At 46.2% G+C, this 15130-nt stretch overlaps 1 pseudogene; it reads left to right on the top strand.

The window, feature by feature from the left end:
* The first annotated feature begins 5353 nt into the window (after nucleotides 1-5353).
* Nucleotides 5354-6306, top strand: LOC118577130 (annotated as a pseudogene).
* The last annotated feature ends 8824 nt before the right edge of the window (nucleotides 6307-15130 follow it).

Raw genomic sequence — 15130 nt, 5'->3', positions numbered from 1 at the left:
CAACTTGAACTACATAATGAGCTCCAAGCTAGCCAGGGATACAGAGTGAGTGAGACTTTGTCTCAAATAAAGGAAAAATAAAAAGTAAAAATTTTAGTTTGTTTGCAGGATGTATAGATAAGAGTGCTTACCTAATATGTGTGGGGCTCTGGGTTCAATTCCCAGCACCACAAAGTTAAATAGTTAGTTAAATTAAAGGAATTAAAGGAAAATTGTTAATGTACTTTAGAAGGCGGTAATTCCTGTTGTGGAGCTTTATCCTAAATCAAAGTTATGAAAAAAGAAACATGGGTAGGGATTTGACTCAGTGTTAGAGTGCTTACATAGTGGATAGAATGCCCTAACTTCAGTTCTTGGCACCATAAAACAGAAAAGAAAAGAAGAAAGTCAGGGCTGAGGCTGTAGCTCAGGGAGTTGAGGGTTTTTTTGGTGGGAGGGTTGGTTGTTTTTGTTTTTTATCTAGCATGTACAAGGCCCTGGATTCGATTCTCCAGCACTATATAAACTGGGATTGGTTGATATGTCTGTAATCGCACCTTTTGGAAAATTCAGAAATTCAAGTTCATCCTCAGCTAAGTAGTGAGTTGAAGGTCAGCCTGGGGTACATGAGACCTTGAGTCAAAAAAAAAAAAAAAAAAAGAGGATATTATCCGTGTAACAGACGTGGGTTTTTTGTTTGTTTGTTTTGTTGGTTTTTTTTTTTTTTTGTCTCTTTTTTTCCTCTCTCTTAAGTGCATAGGTGTGTTGCCTGCAAGTGTGTCTATGCACCACAGCAGACAGTTGTTACTCATGGAGGGGTTCTGGGGACCTTCCTCTGGAAGAGCAGCAAGTGACTTAACCACCAAGACATCTCTCCATCCCTCCAGGGTGTTTTAAGTGCTTCTCTGTCTCAGAACCCTTATCTCAAACTCAGTGCAATCCTCGGCCATGTTCTAGAAGCATACACATAGCTTCCCTCTTCATATACCAAAGTGGGAGACTGACGACCAGACAGTCCAGAGTTACACGCTCCGTGGCTGATGTGCTCCTGATTGACAGCTGACATCACTGACAGTTGCCCCTGGTGGATAACCTGCTCCTTTTCTCTACAGTGGTGTTTGGAGAAGCCATTTCTCTCAGTACCACAGATGGGTCTGTTAAGCCACTCTGAAAAGGGAAGTGGTCAGCGCAAAGTCACATAGGCAATCAGTCTCAGAATCCGAGCCCAGAAGCTCTGGTTCTAGGCCACACTCCCTGACAGAGCACAGTAGCTGAAGTTCACTCAGATGTTGGACTGGTGGAGGCAGGGACCCAGTGATGCTGACCCAGCAGCAGAAGCCCCTCTTGGACAAGATGTCAGTCGGTCCTAGGCTAGGATCCGGGGAGTAGAGAACTTGGTGTGGCTGGGGCAGGTGTTTACTAATGCAGCTTGAAGGCAGGCTTGCAAAGCCCGAGGCTGTGTTTGGATGAAATTGGAGAGCTGAGCAGAGACATGGGCAGAATCCCAGGGGAGCCAGCATGGAGAAAGGAGCAAACTGTAGCACCTTGACTTACGGGACTCCTAGGGTGCCTCTCGACACTACTAGATCTTGTCTCTGTCCACAGTGGCTGTCCCCCACAGGAGAGAATGGGGCTCTCAAGGATAACAACAATGTTGATTTATTTCTGCGGGTCATGCCCTTGATGGCCAGCACAATGGATACAGGAAACAAGATTGGTTCTGGAGGGTTGGGAGTAGAACTCAGAGGTAGAGTGCTGGCTAGCACGTATAAGGCCCTGAGTTTGATCCTGCAAAATAAAACTGTTTCTGATGCCCCTCACCCCACTTAATGTGTCACCTGCCCTCTCTAGGCAAGGTGAGTTTAAACAGTATGTGACAATCTAGCAATGTGACATACACTAGGCTCTCATCAGCCTGCATCTCACTGGCCACGGCTTCATCCCTGGTTAGTTTCCTAAAACAGGAATTCTTGGATCTAGTCAGAGGAGAGAATGGGTGTTAAGCAACTAGCCTTGCTAGAGTTAATCAATTACATTGGATGTTAAGTGAGTGTGATGCTCCTTAGCAGACTGCACAATCATTTCCTCTCCAATACCTCCCTGGAACCTTCTAATCCATCCATCAGTATCCTTGTCTTCATTTTTACAATTGGAGGAACTGAGGGTCAGAGATCCCGACGGGATCTCTAAAGCCAAACAATCATCAATGTCAGGCTTGGGAGGCAGATCCAGAACTAACCCCTTGTCCCACGTCCCTCCCATTTCCCCCTGCCGCCTTCTAAGTTTCGGCTGCTGCTATTAGCTAGAAGTCATTTATTGTAAACAGTCCTCATGTTAGCAGCCATTACCAGGCCAGAGAATCAAGTATAAACCATGGAACCAGGGGCTGTGGGGAGCATCGGTCACATCCTTCCTTGCCCCCTCTTCTGTAAGTGTATGTGAAGTTACTTCTGGGATGATGCCCTCGTGGGTCAACACTCAGCCTGGGGGCAGTATTGGTACCATTGGGGGGTCAGGATGGGGCTATCAACTGTTACCAAAAGAGAGACTCACTTTGAGTCAAGAATGACTAACAAGGGCTGAAACTAGAGAGCATATGCTCGGCCCTAGTTTCAGTCTCCAGCAATACCCGCCCCCACATGCACATACTACACACACCACACCCCCACATACAAAACACACACACACACACACACACACCCTAATAACCAATGAGTCAGGCATGGTGATGCGTGCTTGTAATAACAGCATTTTCAAGGTTGAGGCAGGAGAGCCAGCAGTTCAAGGCCAGCCCAGTCAATTCAGTAAGCTGAAGACCAGTTTGCACTTACATAGGACCCTGTATCAAAGCATAAATAGACAATAATTAATAAAATAACCCACACCCCATCCCAAGTATCAAATTATGCCTCTCCCAGGAGAGGAATGAGAAAGGAATTGACTCTTTACATTTGTTTGTTTTGGTTTTTTGAGATAGGATTTACTCTTTTTTTTTTTTTTGCCAGAGCTGAGGACTGAACCCAGGGCCTTGCGCTTGCTAGGCAAGCACTCTACCACTGAGCTAAATCCCCAACCAGATAGGATTTCTCTGTGTAGCCCTGGCTGTCCTGGATCTCACTCTGTAGACCAGGCTGGCCTTGAATTCACAGAGCTCCGCCTGCCTCTGCCTCCCGAGCCCTGGGATTAAGGGTGTGTGCCACCACTGCCCAGCTAGGGATTGGCTCTTACTGTGCCTATTCTACAAGTCAACCAAAGTTTAGGATGTGGAGTGATTTCCAGGATGACATGGCCAGTCAGTGGCAGGAGAGATTCAGACTCAACGTCCCTCATCTGAAACACCTGCTTGTTCTTCTTGTGGGAATACTTTCAACATGGTAGATTCCAAACTGCTAACATGACCTCCCTGAGCACACAGCTGGGGAGAGAGATGCCCAGCGGACTCCCACAAGCCCCGAGAGCACTGAATACTGAATATAACACTCTGTCGTGTTTGGGTTTTGTTTTGTTTTTAGACAATTCAGCCATTGTCACTTGATGGCAGCGGCGTTCTCTCCTTTTTAACTTGTCCCTACAGGCTGTGGCTCGACCATTGAGCCCTTGTGGAATTAAAAGACAAATCATTTTCCTTTCCCTGCGTCACTGTCCCTCAGACAGCCACATGCCCAACACAGCACATGGCTGGGACTTACTGACCACACTCTTTCACACACAGGGACTCAGACTGTGTGAAAGTGACAGGAAACATCACCTTGAGCATGAGAACCTGCTATGAGGAAGTCTTCCATGGGAGTCTGCATCTGCCTGCTCCTCCCCAGCTCAACCTTCTTTGTCTCTCTTTATAACTGGATCGTCTTTGTTCCTTTTCCTGTGATGAGGTGGCCTGGCAGAAGCGACTTCAGGGAGAAAGGGTTTATCATGGCTCACAGCTCAAGGGTATGCCCATGATGGTGTGGGAGACAGGGCAGCTGGAGCATGAGGCACAGTGAGGAAGAAAATGAATCCGTCTGGAGGTCAAATGACCCTTATGATCAATCCACATGAGTCTATTTAATGGGTAGTAGGGATTTATTAAGGTATAAATTGAGGAAATACTCACGAATACAGAACGGAGTAGACAGCTGAAGTTGCCCTCTGATCTGGCTGGGAGCAAATCCACCTCACAGGCAGCAGAGAGAAAGAGCATGTGATCCTCCTCCCTCTCCTTTTAAGAGGTGCACGCCTTCAATCCCAGCAGTCGGGAGGCAGAGACAGGCAGATCTCTGTGAATTCAAGGCCAGCCTGGGCTAAAGAGTGAGTTCCAGGAAAGGCTCCAAAGTTACACAGAGAAACCCTGTCTCGAAAAACCAAAAAAAAAAAAAAAAAAAAAGAGGTCACCTACAATGGCAAGAAGCACTGCCTCCTTCAGGCTCTATAGCCCAAAGTCATGGGCAGAGCAAATACCACTATGAGAGAGCAAGACAAACTCCATTTTAAAGAAAACTTCACTTCTAGCAATGCTAAGATAAAAGCTGAACCATGTTCCAGAGACATAAACACCCAGCTAAGACTCCAGTCAAGGCAATCTCGCCTCCAGGGTGGGTAGGCTGCTGGCCAAGAAATAGTTCTGAAGCTAAAACAAAGGCTTAATCCATCAAAGTCTCCAATAGCATGGGGAGAGTCTCCAAATGTGTTTTGTTACCTTTGTTCGTTCTTCTCTTGGCCAAATGTTCCTGTTAACTGAAGTAGGACCCTGAAATGCAAAGGCTTGTACCCCTAAGCTTGCAGTTTTTCCTTGAAAAACCCTTCATTCTGAGAGCTCAGGGCCATCCTCCTTCACCTGGCCAGCCAGTGTGTTAGACACGGAACAAGCCTGCTTGCTTTAATAAACCCCTTTGTACTTACATCAGATATTGGTTCTGTGGTGTTCTTGTTTGGGGATCTCGCAATACAGGCACAACTACATTTCCCTTTTTCTGTCTAAATAAGAAGGTTCTAAACTTAAGGCATGCAAACTATATACAATAAGAATGATTATCAGGCCAGGCGGCAGTGGCACATGCCTTCAATCCCAGCACTCGGGAGGCAGAGCCAGGAGGATCTGTGAGTTCGAGACCAGCCTGGCCTATAGAGTGCGATCCAGGGCAGGCACCAAAACTACACAGAGAATCCCTGTTTCTCAGCATCATTGGGGCATCCAATTTGGCTACAGGCCTAGAATCTCTGACAGTCAGAAGCAGGAATTTTGAAAGACAATCTTATCCTGTCTTGACAGAGTTCAGAAGTCACTTTTCCTTGTGTCCTGCTCGTCCAGAAAGGACAGTATTCATATTGTCAGCAGTCGAGGCAAGGCAGTTCTTTGCCCAGCAGGCCATTTTGTACCAAGAAGAAGATAAGCATGCATGCCATGGCCACTAAGAAAATCATTAAAGCTGATGTGGGTTATAAAGGGACACAGCTAAAAGCTTCACTGATCCTTGAAGGAGGACAGAAAGTAGTTCAAACCTAAGTGATAGAAGGGGAGCCATACGCTGGTTATGACAGACACAATGCAGAGGTGGCAGCCTTTCATCTGGCCAGGGTGCTGGGCTCCCACCAAGCTCCCTTGGTGGTTGGCAGATGTGTTAGTCTGAGGACAGAGGTCAAGCCTGTGGCCTCAGAGCAGCAGCTGAGCACCTTCCTAACTGTAGAGAACAGTATGTGTTTCTATGGGAAGTGCTATTACTGCCAAGAAACAGCCAGCATGGGCTGATGGAGACATGATGGAAGGATCCATCACACTTCGGCTTCCAGATGTGTGGCCTCTGCAGAAACGTTGACACCCCTGGAGCAGGACTTACCGAGAAGGCAAATTGGCCAGGTGGGAATATGATGAGAGCTACTGCGATGCTGTGAAGAAAACGTCCCCCTGTGACTCAGACCCTCGCCTCTTGAACTTTATTGACGCTGCTTTACTGACGCTTTGATTACTTGATTGGCAATGCCGACTGCCACCACTATGAAAGCTTTCAAGGTGATGAAGGCGCTAGCATGCTTGTCCTTCTTGATAATGCCAAAAGCTTTGGGAACCCCTCGCTGGATGAGAGAGGCATTCTTGCCCATCTCTATCAGTGTTGCATCATTCCGGTTTGAACCTGGAACAGACTGAACTATCTAAAGAATGGAGTGCTAAAGTCTGCCTTAAAATCTGCCATGGCCCACGCCCCCATCTCCCCTGTGCTCTCTGATCCACACTTGGACACTGTGGATCCAGCGGCTTCTGAATGTCCTTGCCACTGCAAGCAGTGTACTGACCAGTTTGGGATGGATACTGTGCTGGTGGAAGACAGGATGCCGCTCTCCCGCTTATAACTCTGAACAGGAAACAAGTGGGACTGACTTTTACAAAGAAAAACAGCACAATCAATTCCGAATGGCATGTGATGGCCTGGAAGTGGCCAGCAGCAGGCTCTGGTGGTAGAAGACAGGGTGGCCCTGTGGAATCACCCGGCATCCTCCACAGTTGCCCATTCAAGAGGCAGGAACCAGCTCTGCTCAGTCTTGCCAGGCAGGAACCAGCTCTGCTCAGTCTTGTCCCCACATCAAGGGACAAAGAGGTGCGGCGCTGGCTAAGGAGTTGGTTTGAGAGTGCGGGTCTGCGGTGAACCTTGCCATCCTTTCTCCACACCCACAGATTCTGCAGATTCACTCTGCGGTCCTTGTGTCTTTAAAAACAAAAGAGACAGAAGTAGTCAGATTGAAAATGTCCTGCTCCTCGAGAGTGGCTTCAGATATAAGAGCACAGCCCGGAGGAGACCCATGTCTAAGATGGAGGAAGGGAAGGGAGGAGGGAGCTGGGCTCTTAGCTATTGAGTGCGGAGGATTTGACATCTCGGGGGGGGGGGGGGGGGGGGGGGGAAGAGAAGAGGGAGGGGCTCACACTGTAGAACCAGGAAGATGACTGCCTTCATGGAAAAGAGCTTCCCCTCTATTTAGGTTCTTGATGTGTCCAAAGCAAACACTCATCCTCAGTTCTGTTCAAAAACCAAAATGGTCTCTAGAGGAAATAGGATTACAACCCAAGCATGATCCCCTATGGACACTAATTTATTCCTGTGGTGATATATTGTGTACCCCAATAAAGATTGCCTGGGGATCAGAGGACAAAGCCAGCCACTATATTAAACAGAGGTCAGGCAGTGGTAGCTCACGCCTTTAATCCTAGCATTCAGGAGGTAGAGATTCATCCAGATCTCTGTGAGTTCAAGGCCACACTGGGAACAGAGCCAGATGTGGTGGCACATGCCTTTAAGCCTAGCGCTAAGATGGGAGGAAAATGGCAGGGCACAGAAAGGTAAATAAGGCGTGAGTAAACAGGAAGTCTCTCCCTTGTTGAGGATTTGGAGAGGTAAGCTAGTGGCTGTGGTTTGCTCTGCTTCTCTGATCTTTCAGCTTTCACCCCAATATCTGGCTTTGGGTTTTTTATTAATAAGACTGTTTTGCAATTCATATTACATACCCCCTCACCTACCTTTTGCCCAAAGTAGCAAAACAGGCATTGTTTATTTTGAGGTAAACTATCGACTCTTACTCTAGCACATGCTGGTCTGGAATTTAGTATGTAACCCACATGCGTCTATTTAATGGGTAATAGGCCTTATTAAGATATAAATTGAGGAAATACACTCACGAATACAGAACGGAGTAGACAGCTAAAGTCATCCTCTGATCTGATTGTGAACAATACACCTTGAAGGCAGCAGGGAGAAAGGGCGTGTGATCCTTCTCCATTTCCTTTTAAGAGGTCACTTCTAATGACAGGAAGCACCGCCTCCTTCGGGGCCCTATAGCCCAAGGTCATGGGCAGAGCAAATACCACTACAGACCCATTCACAGGGTTGCCTAAGACCATCAGAAAACACAGATATTTACATTATGATTCATAACAGTAGCAAAATTACAGTTATGAAGTAGCAACAAAAATAATTTTTTTAACATTTTTTATTGATTCTTTGGGAATTTCACATCATGTACCCCAATCCTGCTCATTCCCCAGTCCCTCCATATCTGCCCCCCACCCTGGTTTCATCCCCTTCAAAAGAAAATTTAAAAACTATTAATTAATCCCAGCACTTGGGAGGTAGAGCCAGGTGGATCTCTGTGAGTTCAAGGCCAACCTGGCTACAGAGTGAGTTCCAGAAAAGGTGCAAAGCTACACAGAGAAACCCTGTCTCGAAAAACCAAAACCAAAAAAACAAAACACAGCAAACAAACAAAAATCACTACACTCCTGTACCTTTCCTGCCTCCCCAATACCTCTTCATTCATCTTAGTGGACTGGGAGCCGGTGTGTCATGCAGTATACCCATTTTTTCAAACAGCATTACTTGTAAATGTTCATTGTAATATTGTAATGAGTTGTTGGTCAGGTTCAAGGCCTCTGGCTTCTGGTACACCATCAACGCTGGACCCTCACCAAAACTCCTCCTGGATATCCCTCAGTTGCCCCAGTCACGGAGATCTCAAGGCCATGATTTTAAAGGACCTGTCCCTTCATGCACTCCAGCAGGTCATGGATGATGTAATGGTTTGAAAGAAAATGGCACCCAAAGGGACCGGAAGTGTGAAATATTACATTAACTAGGCAAAGATGTGTTACATTTGTTTATGCTGCAGATATTATTTTAACTGTGTAAAGGTGTGTTACATTTATCTCTGCTGCATTTGTTTACTTATTTAAAGATGTGTTACATTTGTTTTACCTTGCCTGCCTAAAGCCCCTGGTTGGTCTAATAAAGAGTTGTGAAATGCCCCCCCCCCCTGTCTCAGTAACTTAGCCTAAGAAACGGCCTTGAGAGAGATAATTGGGAAAGTAACGTAACCTTGAGTCAAAGCAGGAGATATCAAACACCCGGTCTTGGGAGGAAAAAACCTTGAGTCAGGACAAGATATCTATAATTGGCCACCTGGCCTTGGAGAACAAACAGCTGCACATTTCTGAACATTAAAGATAGTCCCCAAGTTCACCCTGGCCTTATTTGAATTAACCAATGGGGACCCTGTAACTATGCTTCTCGCTTCTGTAACCGTGCTTCTGCCCCTAGGATTCTATAAGAAGTTCCCCTTCCCCTAGGAAGGCCCGCAAGTCTTCCCGGAGACTTTGTCGCCCCAGGTACCTGCGCATTTGAATAAACCCTCTTGCTGTTTTCATCTGATCCGTGGTCTCGGCGTGTTCCTTGGGTTTGGGGTCTCTCTTGAGGAAAGATCTCCTGTGGGGGTCTTTCAGTTGAACAGCCAATAGGCAGGAGAGGGATAGGTGGTATTGGCAGGCAGAGAGAATAGGAGAAATCTAGGCAAAAAGAACAAGAAAGGGCCAGGCGGTGGTGGTGGTGCACGCCTTTAATCCCAGCACTCTAATCCACACTTTAATCCCAAGCAGAGCCAGGTGGATCTTTGTGAGTTCGAGGCCAGCCTGGTCTACAGAGCAAGATCCAGGAAAGGTGCAAAGCTCCACAGAGAAACCCTGTCTTGAAAAACAAAACAAGGGGGTGGGAATTTAGCTCAGTGGTAGAGCGCTTGCCTAGCAAGCACAAGGCCCTGGGTTCTATCCTCAGCTGCACAAAAAAGAAAAAGAAACAGAAAACAAACAAACAAAAAGAACAAGAAAGAAAAGAATGAGGGAGAAAAAGAGGGATACACGCCTTAAACCAGGCAGCCGCCAGCCAGCCAGAAACAAGAAACAGTGAAGTATGACACACAGAAGGAAGAAAGGTAAACAAAGCCCAAGGCAAAAGGTAGATAAAGAGAAACAAGTTAATTTAAGTAAAACGAGCTAGTCAGAAAGAAGCCTTAGCTAGGCTGAGCATTCACAACTAATGTAACTTCTCAGTGTCATGATTTGGGAACTGGTTGGTGATCTAAAAGAAAGCCTGGTACACTCATCCATGATTTTACCGTATGTCAAATGCCCTTCGTTTTTAAGATATATCTATACCACATTTTATCACCTATCCCTCAGTGGAGGTTGTGAATAATGTTGCTCTGAATGTTTGTGTACAAACACCTGCTTGGTTCCTTGGTCACAGTTATTTTAGGTATACATCTAGGAGTAGAACTACTAAATAATGTGATGGTTTCTCTCTGGTACCCCACAGTACTAAGAATTGAGCTTAAGGCCTCACAGACACACCAAGCAAGTGCTCAACTACTGAGCTATATCCCAGGCCTGTTTGTAGTTTGTTTGTTTGAGACAAGGTCTCACTCTATGGTCCAAGCTGGCCTTGAATTCCTCCTGCTTCAGTCTCCCAATCTTGGGACTATAGTCTGAGGTCACCAGCCCCCGAAGCCATGTTCAATTGTTTGAGACACAATCATGACAATTTCTACAGCATCTGCATCATTTTATGTCCCCGTGAGTAAGACACAAGAATTCCAATTTATGGGACTAAGAACGTGGTTCAGTCGGTAGAGTGCTTACCTAGCATGCTGAAGTCAAGGGTTAGGTCTCTGGCACTGCATAAATCAGACCTGTTGGTGCCCACCTATAATCAAGGCCAGAGGAGCAAGAGTTCAAATTCATCCTCACCTACATAGTGAATTCAAGGTCAGTCTCGGCTTCATGAGATCCAGACTTAAAAAAAAAAAGTCCAGTTCCTCCACATCCTCACCACTGCTTAATATTTTTTTAGTTTTCTCATTGTAGTTTGGTTTCCCTTAATGATCAGAGATACGGAGCATGTTTTCAAGTCCTTATTGGACAGTTCGCTTCAGAAAAGTGTGTATTCAAGTCATTTGTCTAGTTTTTCAGTCGTTTCGTCTCCTGTTACTGAGTTTTAGAGTATTTTTGCATATTTCAACCCTTTACGACACACAGTTTGCAGGTATTTCAAGCACAGCCTTTTCACGCTGTTGAGGGTGTTCTCTGATGTTCTATCTCCATTTAAAGGAACTAACTCACTTGGACAGTGGTGGTGCATGCCTTTAATCCCAGCACTCAGGAGGCAGAGGCAAACTCTGTGAGTTTGAGGTCAGCCTGGTCTACAAAATTAATTCCAAGAAAGCCAAGGCTACACAGAGAAACCCCATCAAAAGAAAAAAAAAAAGGGAACTAACTCCTCATGACCATCCAAAGACTGAAATCCCCTGACTCATGCATGTGATAGCTTTGATGAACTGTAGAAACCCTAGAAGTAAAAGCAAAGGAAAACCTGGCTGGTCACACCCAGTTCCTCTCTGCACTTTCCCATTTGTAAGGAAAATACCAGGTTACACAACAAGAACCTGGTCATAAGGGGAAGACGGCTGGTGTCATGCAATCTTGTGAACAGGGGCTCCATAGAGTAGAGACGATCTGTTAAGACAGGGGCAACATTTGTGACATTTATTCTGCACCAGGGACTTCCTAAGCAACTCTAAACCACAAAATGGTCTATTACATTGGCAATAGATGTATTGGGGTTTTGTTGTTGTTGTTGTTTGTTTGTTTTGTTTTGTTTGAGATAGGATTTCTCTGTGTAACAGCCCTGGCTGTCCTGGAACTCACTCTGTAGACCAGGCTGGCCCCAAACTCACAGAGATCAGCCTGCCTCTGCCTCCTAAGTGCTGAGATTAAAGGATTGCGCCACCACTGCCCGGCTATATGTATTCTTTAAAAGAAATATTTTTTAGAAGTGGGTGGTGGTGGTGGTGGTGGTTCGTGCCCTTAATTTCAAGACCCTGTCTCGAAATATCAAAATAAATTTTTCAGAAAATTAGACAAAATTTTACTATGCAACCTTAGTTGGCCTGATACTTACCAATATATCCCAGAGTGGTCTTGAAGTTGTAGCAGTTCTCCTGCCTCAGCCTCTGAAGTGCTAGAGTTACAAGTGTGAGCCACCACACCTGGCCAGTATTCCCACTGAATGGAAATAGGCCCAGAGAGGTTCCATAGTGTGTCTGAAATCACAGACTAGAATGTACAGAAAGGAGACCTGGCCACAGGTCCCAGTGGCTTCTTTATTGACCACTCTGTGACATGGTCCAAGCTTTGGAGTCTAGATGATTTGAACCTAAACACAAATGTCTAATAAGTACCTGAAAACAGTCCCTTAGGAATCTCAAACTAAAAACAAGATTTAACTGCACCTTCTGTGGCATCAGAGCTGGACAATACTGGTACAGGATGGCTTCAGGAAAACAGAACCCAATGTGGGGTGGCCTCCTGGGACCCCAATCCTCCATGAGGATTTGCATGCAGTTGACTGTCTATGGAAGAGGAACAGACATCTTCAAAGGTGAAGGACAGGTAAGGCGTCTATGCTCCAGTAAACAACGCTAATGAAACTCTGGGTCCCACAGCAGAAAGAGACTTGAAAGTGGAAGTAGAGCCAGTTAAGAAGAGGAAGGAGGCTAGAGAGGGGTCAGCAGGAGCTGGAGGAGGGCAAGAGGGATTAAAGGGGGAGGGGGGAACGTGGGAGCCCACAACTGACTCAGTTTTCCAGTTTGAATCACAAATCTATTCTGAGTCAATAGAGTTCAAGATTGTCACAGCTCCAGGGCTATGAGAAAGTCCTGATTAGCCCACAGGAAGAAACACACTCTCTAGCTAGATGCAGGCTGCTGAGGTCAGCCGGAGGTACATCAAGATAGAAAATGGAACTGCCTGCTCCTTGATGAAAGGCAGGATAGACAGTAGTTGAATGCCTGTGCTGTGCATTGTTCTACCTCTGTCCTTCAAGACTGTATAAGGTCACTGTGAAATAAACTCAGGGCTGTCCGGCATTGACTGGCAGACCTCTCGACTCTGTTCTGTTTTCTTCATTGTCTCTACAATCCACATGCCTCCACCCAGATAGATACCCAGTCAACTGGTCAGCTCGACAGGGGAATATGTTCCAAGTGTATGTGTATGTGTATGAAAATGTCAGTAGTGAAAAACAGTTTTTGTTTTTGTTTTGTTTTGTTTTTGTTGGAGCTGAGGACCGAACCCAGGGCCTTGTGCTTGCTAGCTCAAGCGCCAAGGCAAGCGCTCTACCACTGAGCTAAATCCCCAACCCTGAAACACGTTATTAATATAGGCTAATTAGAAACTACTAGGCAGGTGTGTGGTGGTACATACACACCTTAAATCAAAGCACCTGCACTCCAGGACAGCCAAGGCTACATGGTGAGGCCCTGCATCCAAACAAAACAAGCAACGAAATCCTTCATAAAGCTATGGGTGAGTGTGCAGACCGTTGCAGCCACTTCAGAAGCAAACTGGCAACTCCTCATCAAACTAGATATAAATGTGGCTCGGGATGACCCGGTAATGCTACTTCTGAGTATACAGCCCAGAGAGATTCTCATGGTGTTTCCAGGTGGTTCCAAAGCTCTTCAAGCTGACAAGTGAATTCTCTCTCTCTCTCTCTCTCTCTCTCTCTCTCTCTCTCTCTCTCTTTTTTCTTTTTGAGACAGGGTTTCTCTGGGTAGCTTTGGAGCCTACCCCGGAACTCTCTCGAGATCAGGCTGGTTGGAACTCATAGAGACCCACCTGCCTCTGCCTCCCGAGTGTAGGATTAAAGGCATGGGATTAAATGTTGCTCTGGATCCTAGGCTTCCTAGAAGCATATGCCTGTGTCTATCATCCAATATCCAAAGTGCCTGATTACAGGTGCCTAAGTCTGGGAAGAGTTCCCATGGGGTTTCAGGCTGCATAAACTGCACAAAACACCTCCAACATCAGGGTGGAGGCCTGTCCCAGCACTCACAAGATGCCTAGAAGAGGTAGTTTGGGGTACAGTGACATGGCGGAGGAGGGGTGAGAGGAAGCCTGTGCTTACTGAGAGTTCTAGCTTTGGATACTAATGACTCCACCACTTACTTGCTCTTATACCTTGACTGAACTCCTCTGAGCCTCCCTTTTCCTGCGGTGGTGGCACACGCCTTTGATCCCAGCACTCCGGAGGCAGAGGCAGCCAGGGCCAGGCTCCAAAGCTACACAGAGAAACTCTGTCTTAAAAAAAAAAAAAAAACAAAGACCCAATTTAAAAACAAAAATATTTATTCAGTAAACATGGATACATGGTACATGGGATATTGAAAAACAATGACGAGGAGGATATGCAAATGAATGGAATTCAGAATATACTGTATTGGCACAGAAACATAGAGAAGGTTGCGTGACTGAAGATACCAGACACCCATCTGAATGAGCTTAAGGAAGAAAAGAAAGAATCCTGCCCAAAATCCTCCCAGGACGCAAGGGCGAGCATGCAGGAATGCCCTCTGGCCCTGGAGGCTTTGTATTCTTTCTCTCCAGGCTCTAGTGCTGTGCTTCTCAACCTGTAGGTCCAGAGCAAACTTCTAGCTCCAAAAATATTTACATTACATCATGATGCATAACAGTGGCAAAATTACGGTTACAAAGTAGCAACGAAAATAATTTTATGGTTGGGGGTCACCACAGCATGAGGTTCGAACTCAAGGGAAGGTTGAGAGCCAGTGTTAGTGGTTTCTCTCTGGCCTCCGCTTGGCCCAACACATCTGCTTTCTTGGAAAAGCCATTGGTCCACCCAGGTGGCTGCCCAATCCCCTCACTGTACAGGGACACGGTCACAGCTCCCGAGTTTCAACAACTTCAGTAATAGGCTTGCAAAGCCCCAAACAGCATCCGGAATCCAGATGTCCAGCTCCACCCCTGCTTTTCCCAGCATAGGGTTGTGGGGAGGACCAAGGATAAGTAAACAAGAGTCAGCTGAGCATGCACTGCTCCTAACAGCCCCGTGAGGTAGGTTGTACCTCCCAGCTAATAACCCTAAGAGGTAGAAAGCTGAATTCCACTTCTTAGACAGTACCTAGCACAGGTGAGACTTGAACCTGAGTGTGTAAGATTCCAAAGTCCAAGTGTGCTACTTTAGCGACCTAGTTACCTGTCAGCTAGGAACAGCCCATAGCCATCATCCCAAACCTAGCCAGGTTACTGGCCGATGCTTGGCTGGCAGACAGGAATCAACTGGCCCAACATCAAGGGGACATTTTCTAGAAGAAAGAACATTTTCTTTCTTTCTTTTTTTTTAGGGTGCACAAGGCTCAGGAAACCAGGGAAAGCTCCCCAGAGTTCTGAGTCTGAGGTCTCTAGCCATTGTTCAGAGGGGAGGATTGGACCTCGATTGAATGTAATAGCTTGTGTATCTTGAATATAAAATACCCTGCATCTCCATGGGGTCATGTTTGT

The sequence above is a fragment of the Onychomys torridus genome, chromosome 2 (assembly GCF_903995425.1).
Source record: "Onychomys torridus chromosome 2, mOncTor1.1, whole genome shotgun sequence".
Classification (NCBI taxonomy): Eukaryota; Metazoa; Chordata; class Mammalia; order Rodentia; family Cricetidae; genus Onychomys; species Onychomys torridus.
Note: the sequence above shows the minus strand (reverse complement) of the source record. Positions and strands in the feature narration are given on the sequence as shown.